Raw genomic sequence first — 8,979 nt, forward strand, 5'->3', positions numbered from 1 at the left:
CTGAAGAGAAATTAAACTGTATGTGTGATTTTAGCCCATGAGATCAGATTCGTTGAGTTGGTGAAGATGGAACTTTACAATATACAATGTATTTTCTCCAAATTATTTAATTTTTGTAAGTTTTGGCTTTCATACTTTGTCCTATTTCAGTATTTATGATAACCTTTTCTTCTTCTTTTTCTTCTTTTTCTGAATTTGAAAGAAGTATCAATCTCAAAAGCTTGTGCTTTTAAAAACCATTTCAAATTTATTTGAAATGAAGCAAATAAATTCTGCCAACATGCTTTTGTCTAACCATTTTTCACCAAAAGATAGTAAAGGGAAGAAGCCTGTAAAAAAAAGGTCTAGAGATTAGTGACACTCGTATTTTTGGCATAAAGATGAAAGTACTTGTCTAGATGATAGAAAAGTTGAAAGAAACCTCTTTGAGTTTGACCCGACTATTTTTTATTTTGAATTGTGTTAAATAACAAACACGCCAAAAAAATGACAACGAAAACAAAGACGCACATCATCAGTTCATGTCATAAGCCATTACTATAAAATTTAGCTTTGTATAAAATGGGAGTTGTGTTATTTTAAATTAAATTAGAAAAACCAAAAAAAAAGAGAAAATGGTATGCAGTGACGGAGGGGGCTATTTCTGCTATTTTCTTCAACTATATTAGAATATTTACTTTAATTTATAAGGGTTTATACTTTGTTGTACTCTGTGTTTTGTCCATTATCTATTTAGACTCTATATTTTAATAAATTATTTTTTAGACTCTATATTTTACAAAATTATTAAAATAGAACCTTAAATCCGATTTTGGTCAATAATTTTTCAACTAAAATAAAAAATAATTTACCAAACTAATAATTCAGAACAAAAATAAAATCATTCTGCTTAAAAACTGTGTTGTTATATTCAATTTTTTTTCATCAAAATTGAGTTTAGGGTTCTATTTTAACCATTTTTCAAAACATAGACTCCAAAAAATAATTTATCAAAACACAAAGTCCAAACAAATAATAGGACAAAACACAATGTGCAAAAAAAAAAAATACCTTATAATAATATATATCAAATAACAAAAAATTTGAGGAGGCTTAGGTAGGTCCCTGAGTATAGTTTAATTTCCACCTTTAAGGTGGAATATGGGTCCTCCATAATCACATAATGATGTGATCAGCCCCAATATGCCCAATTTGCTTTGTCATTATAAGTTTTTTTTTTTTTAAAAAAAAGTAATAGAATCCATTATTTATTTATGCATTATATTAGATATAGTGAAGTAGAGGGAAAATAGTAAATTCCCATAATTCAATATTTAATAATTAGTGGTGAGAACAATGATTAAAGGAAATGGACATGAATGAACAAGTAAACTAAACACACAACACGTGTGTTTTGGAATCAAAGCTTTGTATGACTATGCACGCCTACTATAATGATGCTCACCAGTAATAAAATTGTGTCGGTCGATCACACTTAAGTATCTCATTTTAAATAATTTTGGTTAAGTATAACAAATTTAATCTCATCACATATAATCTTTAAATAATCCAATACAATTTTTTATTGAAGTATTAACAATTTGAATGTATGCAACTTTTATTTATTTAAAAAAAATATGACATATTGCTCAACTCAAAGAAGGAAAAAAAAAATAAAGTGGTTTTTTCTTAATTACATATTTGTTATGTTATCTTTATATTTTTATCGTCCCTATTTGTTTTTAAAGTTTTTTATTTATAAAAATACAGTATTTAAAATCAACAAGACTTCTACCTCGCAACAACTGCAAATTAACTCGACATGAACATATTGCATCAATCCAAAAATTAAGAAGACATCAACCTCACAACAACTGTAAATCACATCAACATCAACACATTGCTTCAATCCAAAATAAATTAAATAACATAAAAAAAATCTCAAAAAACTTATCCCTGCATCTTAAAATGTATCAAATATAAACTAAGAATATACACCAGAATAACTATACATAACTCTTAAATCAACTAAAAAATAGCTGAAAATCAACTAAATATTTATCTATTGTAATACGGTTGAAAAAGCAGCTACAAATCACATATACATCAACCCTATAACAATATAGTATTAAAAAAATAACTTAAAACCAACTAGACATCGACCCCACTTCAAAAAAATGACGCAAAATCAACTATTCATCAACCTATGACATCAACCCAATAACAAAAAATCAACATCAAAGAACTTTTCACTACATTTTAAAATGTGTTAAAAATAAAATAAAAACATATCTCACATTAACTAAACTTATATCCAAATAAACAAAAAAAATAACTAGAAATTAACCATGTGCAATACGTTGTCAAAAAAGCATCTACAAATTAACTAGATATCAACTCACGACATACTAAAACGTTCAAAAAAAAAATAAACTCAAAATATAATGAAAATGAACTAAAAATATATCTAACATATCCTAAAATTAAACCAAAAATTTATCCAGCTAGATATCAACCCAAAATATATTGCATAACAACTATACATATACCTAAAATAAACTAAAAATCAACAACGAAAAAATCACATAAAAACACACACATATAGTTTAATTAAACTTAAAAAAAACTAAAAAATCAACTAGAAAAACACATCTAGTTTAACTAAACCATAAAAAAAATCACTATATAATTAAGATAAACTTAAACTATATCCCAAGTATAATTATAAGAAACTTAGACTCACTACATATATTATAAGATTGTCAAAAAGATACTTAAAATATACATTAAAACAACCGCATATACCCAAAATAAACTCAAACACTTAACTAGATATAACTCCATTATACCAAAAAAAAAAATAAACATATACCTAAGATAAATTTAAATATCACTAAAAATTAATTAGAAAAAATTACCAAAAAAACATAACAAAAAAAAAATAAAAACTATATAAATACTACTTTAATTATAAAATATATATATAATATATAATAACTTTTTTTATAAGACTTACTTTTTTTTGGGTGGTCTGCTCACTTTTCTATTTGTCATAATCTCTGTTTTTTTATATACTTTAAAAGCTGACATTGGTATATTAATTTGAGAGAAAAACAAATAAAAAAAATACAAACAAATATATGGGGTGAGGTGGTGGTGGTTGATGAGAGTCTAAGTATTACAGTAATGTTGGGTTTGTGAATGGTAAGACCATATAAATGAAATTAAATAACTAAAAAAGGAAAAAGGAAAAAAAATTCGTTCAACCATATAAAAGTTATTTTCTTTTACTAAAAATAGCGTGTTATGTAAAAAACCCAAAGAAAAATTAATATATTGTATTTGTATTATGAAAAAAATAATGAATGAACATTTTATTAAATTTAGTTGAATTGAATTTCTAACCATTGGCGTTGAAAAAAAGTGACACACCGCAGAATTTGGACCAAACAGAGCATTTATTCGTACAATTATTCCAATTGTATTGTGTGGTTTAATAGAATTTCTGAACCGCAAAGTCCGGTTTTGCTTACAATTTATAATTTTATTTTTGTTGAACATTACATTGCACTCTACCAAAGAAAACACAAACATTCTATAAGTTGATAGGTATGATAATTTTTATTTATAAATTTTATATTTTCTTGACTTTATTTTTTAAAACTTCATGTAATATATTATTTAGTTTCATAAAAATTAGTTTTGAAAGCAACAAGTGAATAAACATTCATTTTGTCAAAAAAAAAACAACAAGAACAACAAATAAACAAAAAAAAACAGAAAAAACAAAAAACTCGATTGTTTAATATTGTGAAGCCCAATGGCCCAATTTTGAAACTCATCTGTAATAGTCACATATTGTCAAAACAAAGAAATATACAACACACTACACTTTCTTTTCTTTTCGTTTTTTAAATTTACAACGCACTATAATTGTTAAGGATAGTTTGGTTTGGTTTCTCACATCATCGCTTTGTAATAAATATAAACCATATATGCGATTTGACCCACTAAATAAACCTATAGTACCAACTCACACCACCCCTAAATATATGAATTTATATTGATTAAATCATTTTTACAATTTAAAATTCAATCATTATGGTGAAAGCTTTTAGTTTGTGGGTGTTTGTTTTGAATAGTTACGTCACATTGGAAAGTGTAGATGGACTTAGGATGAAGGTAATATTAAACTCTAGTGTATAAAATTGTTCACTTTACTCTTAAAATACATGTGGGACTCACAAATATTATTAATTTTACCCACTAAAAGTTTAAACCAAACATGGAAAGTGTTTTAGATTCTCATTCTCAACTTCACTTTACCACATACCAAACACCCCTAAGTTATTTCATTTTTAGAAGTAATGGAATGTATTTTGGTTCATAATAAATTGCATCGGAGTAAAATGATATTTTTAGGAATATTATAAAATTTGTAATTGTTTATTCAAATGTGATCGTCATCGCTTAGAAACACAAATCCTATTAAAATTAGTATTAGAAAAATATTTTTTGCTAAAAAAGATAAGATCATTTTAAAATTTGTACAACTATTTACCATTTTTAGTTGAATAATAATGCAATGTGAATTTTGTCTAAAAATAACATAAACCTATTTTTCTAACTAAAAATAATTTTCTGTTATTTTTCTAAAGAGAAAATACTAGTTTGACCCTTGTGTTTTTCCCAAATACGCGGCTCATGTGTTTTGTTAAATGACAATTTGGATCATATGTTTTACAAAATAGATCAAGATGGTACCCTAGACCCAATTTTGGTCAAAATACTTTCAAATATAATATTTCATTCTCAGTTCTTCGACCACATTTTCCGCTACTGTGAACACATCTCATCTCCAATGACCCAATAATTAATCTTATAATTAATAATATTTTAACAAAAATCGCGTCTAGAATACTATTTTGATCCATTTTGTAAAACATAGGATCTAAATTATTATTTAACAAAACAGATGGTCCAATCGCGTATTCGAGAAAAACATAGGGGTCAAAATGATATTTTCCATTTATAAGCATATATACATATATGTATATTGATTTTTTTTTTCTTTTTACAATTGTTCTAAAAATTATAACATTAAACCTAGTGATTACAATTAATTAACCTAATTGTAGAGAAAGAAAATATACATATACATATATGTTACCCAAATCATTAGCCGAACAACAACATAACACAAATGATAACAAAATAAACATCAGCATCAGATTTCAGTCCTAAACAACAGTTCGATTTTAATTTTTTTTTAAAAGGCAAAATAAAAAGTGTTATTTTTAATTAAAATTTTATTTTCGGTTATTTTCAACGAATGCTTTTTTTTTAACAAATTCAACAAATGTTTTATTAGTTGTACAGATCTGTACAAAACCCTTTAAGTGACTAAGACCTGTCAAAGAAAAAAGTTGAGAGCCCAAAGAAGTACATAAACTTGAGATAGGCTCGGCCCTTATGTTATTATTCTGCAAAAATATGAGGATTATACTTTTACTAATTTGTCTGAGAAATTTTATTAAAACAAATAAAATATGGGGAATACAATTGCTAACTAACTAAACATGAAAGCTAAATTTAAAACAAAAACACATTAGCCAACAGGGGTACTATTGTCAATTAGCATTTGTTGACACCGTTTTTCATCAACTTAAATCTGAAGAGCACTAAACAAGTATTTAGGAAACAAGAAAAGAACAACAGGATTCTTATGTAGTATAGCAGTTAAAAACTGCCTACTCCACAAGTCAATATTATTGATTCGTGATACTCTCTTAAAGTTTTCTCAGAGCAATTCAACAGATGATTCTCAGTACAATATTGTGTCTTCGCACAAATGAAATTCCTAGACTATTTATAGACCTAGTTAGGAGAATATATTCCACTAATTCAGGGAAGTTACAATCAATTATACACATTTGAAATAAATACATTAAATGCATAATATCTCATGATAATTGGGTTTTAATATCAAATAACAACAAATCCCTAAGGAATAAGGATCTCCTAACAGTTGTCGTGTGCAAAACGTGTTGTTGAGCTCGAATGCAAGGTTAACGTACCTTTCAAGTTCGTTATTCTAGTCAGTCTCCTCCTTAGCCAGTGATTTCATCGAGCTCAATCTTCGAAGACCAACATCTTCGAGCTTGCAACTCAGGCTCGAATAACACCCATATGCATCGGAGAAAATTCGTTCTTTCGAGCTTGATGTCTAAGCTCGAACCTTTTAAACTTGTGCTCGATCGCCAACAAGAACAAGTTAGGAATCATGCAAATTTGTACAAGTGTCCAGCAACTGCTTGTCATTTTCGAGCTTACGCTTTACGAGCCTACATTTCGAGGCTCATTTATGACTGTGTCGAAATTTAGGTGTAACAGCATTCCATTATTCTTCCTCTCAAACCCCAGTCACACAAAGCCTCTCTCTCTCTCCAAACCCAGCCGCACAAACCTTTTTTCTTTCCAATCCCAGTCGCACCATCCTCTCCAGCTCTGGCGAATTTGCGACCCCAAAGCAGAACCCAGCTCCAGCAAATCCGCGACCCCCGTTCAAGAGCCCCATCCAAGCGCAGGCCCAGGCACGACACCACCATCTCCATGGTGAACCACCTCAAGCTCCAGCCGTGGTGTCGATGTGCACCCAGCTCCACGGCGAGATTGTTTCTACCATTTTCAAATCTGATTTTTTTTTTTCCAGATCTTAACCCAAGCAGCGAAGAGGCAAGCGCGGCCTAGACACAAACCCAGGCGAGGGATGGGTGCTCAGATTCTAGGCTCTCAGGTTGCCTGGGTTGAGTGTGATTCGTGGGGTTGGGAGTTGCGCAAAACGACAAGGATGGCTGGGGTTGTGACAGGGTTCTGCATGCAGGGGATAGGGGGTTCTGGTGGTGGTCGGAGGCGAGGGAGGAGGGTGGTTCATAGTCAGAGGTGATGTATGGAGGTGGTCAGAGTGGATGGTCGGCAATGAGAAGCAGACGGCGGTTAGGGTTCTTGGTGAGGGAAGAGAAGAAGATGGGAGATAGAGAAAGGGTGTGGATCTGTTTTTTTTTTTCTTTTTATCTTCAGTTCTGTGGTAATTTGTTACCTACACATTCATTGTGTGTATATTTATGGGGGTAACTGGTTACTTTTACGTTCTTTGTGTGTATATTTATGGGTTCTTTATGATAATCGTTTACCTTCACGTTTTGATATGTGTATATTTCTAGATTCTTATGGTAATTGGTTACCTATATTACTAAAATTATAGTCACTTCTTTTTTTTAATTAAGTGTTATTATTCTTTTTCCTTCAAATTTGATGTTTATTTTTATATTTAATATGAGTAACCGGTCACCATTCTTATGGTAACTAGTTACCCCTCTTATGGTAGAATCTTACTCCTATCAGGTAACTGATTACCCTTCGTGATACATGTTATTTAACCTAGATCTAAGATTTTTTGTGAAAGATCAATCAAGTAACTAGTTACTTTACCCAGACTTTGAAAAAAAAAAGCGTATAATCTAAAAAAATAACAATATTTATAATAAATAAATAAAATAATAAACACAATTCATATTACAAAAAAAAATTGCAAAACAACCAAAGAAAAATTTAACATAAAAATTATTGTATAAAATTAATATAAAAAATCAATTAAGCTAAAGAAATAATAATCAAATTAAAAAATACTCTTTTATCTTAATAAAACTTGATTAAGAGTAAAACTACGGTATAAACTAGTTTTTATATAAAAATATGAGAAACTAAAGCCATAAAAGTGAAAATTCTTTAAAAAAAAAAAAGCTAAAAAATATATATATTTTTTAAAAAACATATTTTTGTAAATTTTATTAAAAAACCTATATAAAATGTAATTTCCTCCATCTTTAATATATGAAATAATAGTCCAAAAAAAATGAACATGTTTAAAAGAAAGATCTGAATTGCAATGATAAAAGAAAAATATTTGAAAGAGAGGAGGAAAAAAAGTTCGAAAATAATTGGAAAGGACTTGAAACGACAATTACTATATACACCCTAAGCGACAAACGACAATATTACAAAAAATTTAAATCATACGGATTCTGGAAACAAGCAGAAAAGGTTAAAGAACGCAAACGACATATATAGAATGAAAAATGACAGCAATTATAGGGGTTGCACAAATGTAGAAAACACATAATTTGAAACTATACAAGATACAAAGCTTTTGAGAAACAAATATAAATTTAGAGGATAAAGTGTTGAATTTTTCCAATTACTTTGAGCTTTTAGTGATAAAAAATTAATAATAAATTAGACGCCAAAGTAAAAAGAAAATCATCATTTTTTTGTAGCCATTAGTGAAATTCAGCATTATAGTAACTAATTAAACAAGACATTTTTCAAATCTCTATTAATAATATTAAACAACTACGAGTATATAAAATGGCTTAACAACGATTGTTCTTGAGAATAAATAGAGAAATTTCAAATTCTATACTTAATACTGGGTATTAATTAAATTATAGATTAGGCATATTAAATATTTCAAAATAATGATATTCTTTAGTACTTTACCAAAAATACTCTCCTATTTTCTTTATTCTCTCTTCTCACTTCTCACTTCTCTCTCCCCTTTCTTTCTTTCGGTTTACTCTCTCTCACATCGCGATACCACCAACACCACCACTACATTAAATACTATATTTCGAACATATTTATGTATAATTTTTGAGTTTTTTTTTCCAGATATAAATCTCTGAAATCTCCAAAAAATTGAATTTGCTCGATAGTGGTTCGATGGTGCTTGATGCCAGCTCGATAGGGCCTTCAAAATCAAGATTTTCATGAAAAAAATGACTTTGCTCGATGGTGGTTCGATGATGGTTCAATGGTGTTCGATGCCAACTCGATGGACTCGATGCGATTCTTGCAAGAGACATAATTTTTCACTCGAGTGGAGATTTTTTTATTTTGAGCATTTTTTTCAAGATTTACACATTTGACATACTCATATTT

The sequence above is a fragment of the Humulus lupulus genome, chromosome 8 (genome assembly GCF_963169125.1).
Source record: "Humulus lupulus chromosome 8, drHumLupu1.1, whole genome shotgun sequence".
NCBI classification, from domain to species: domain Eukaryota; kingdom Viridiplantae; phylum Streptophyta; class Magnoliopsida; order Rosales; family Cannabaceae; genus Humulus; species Humulus lupulus.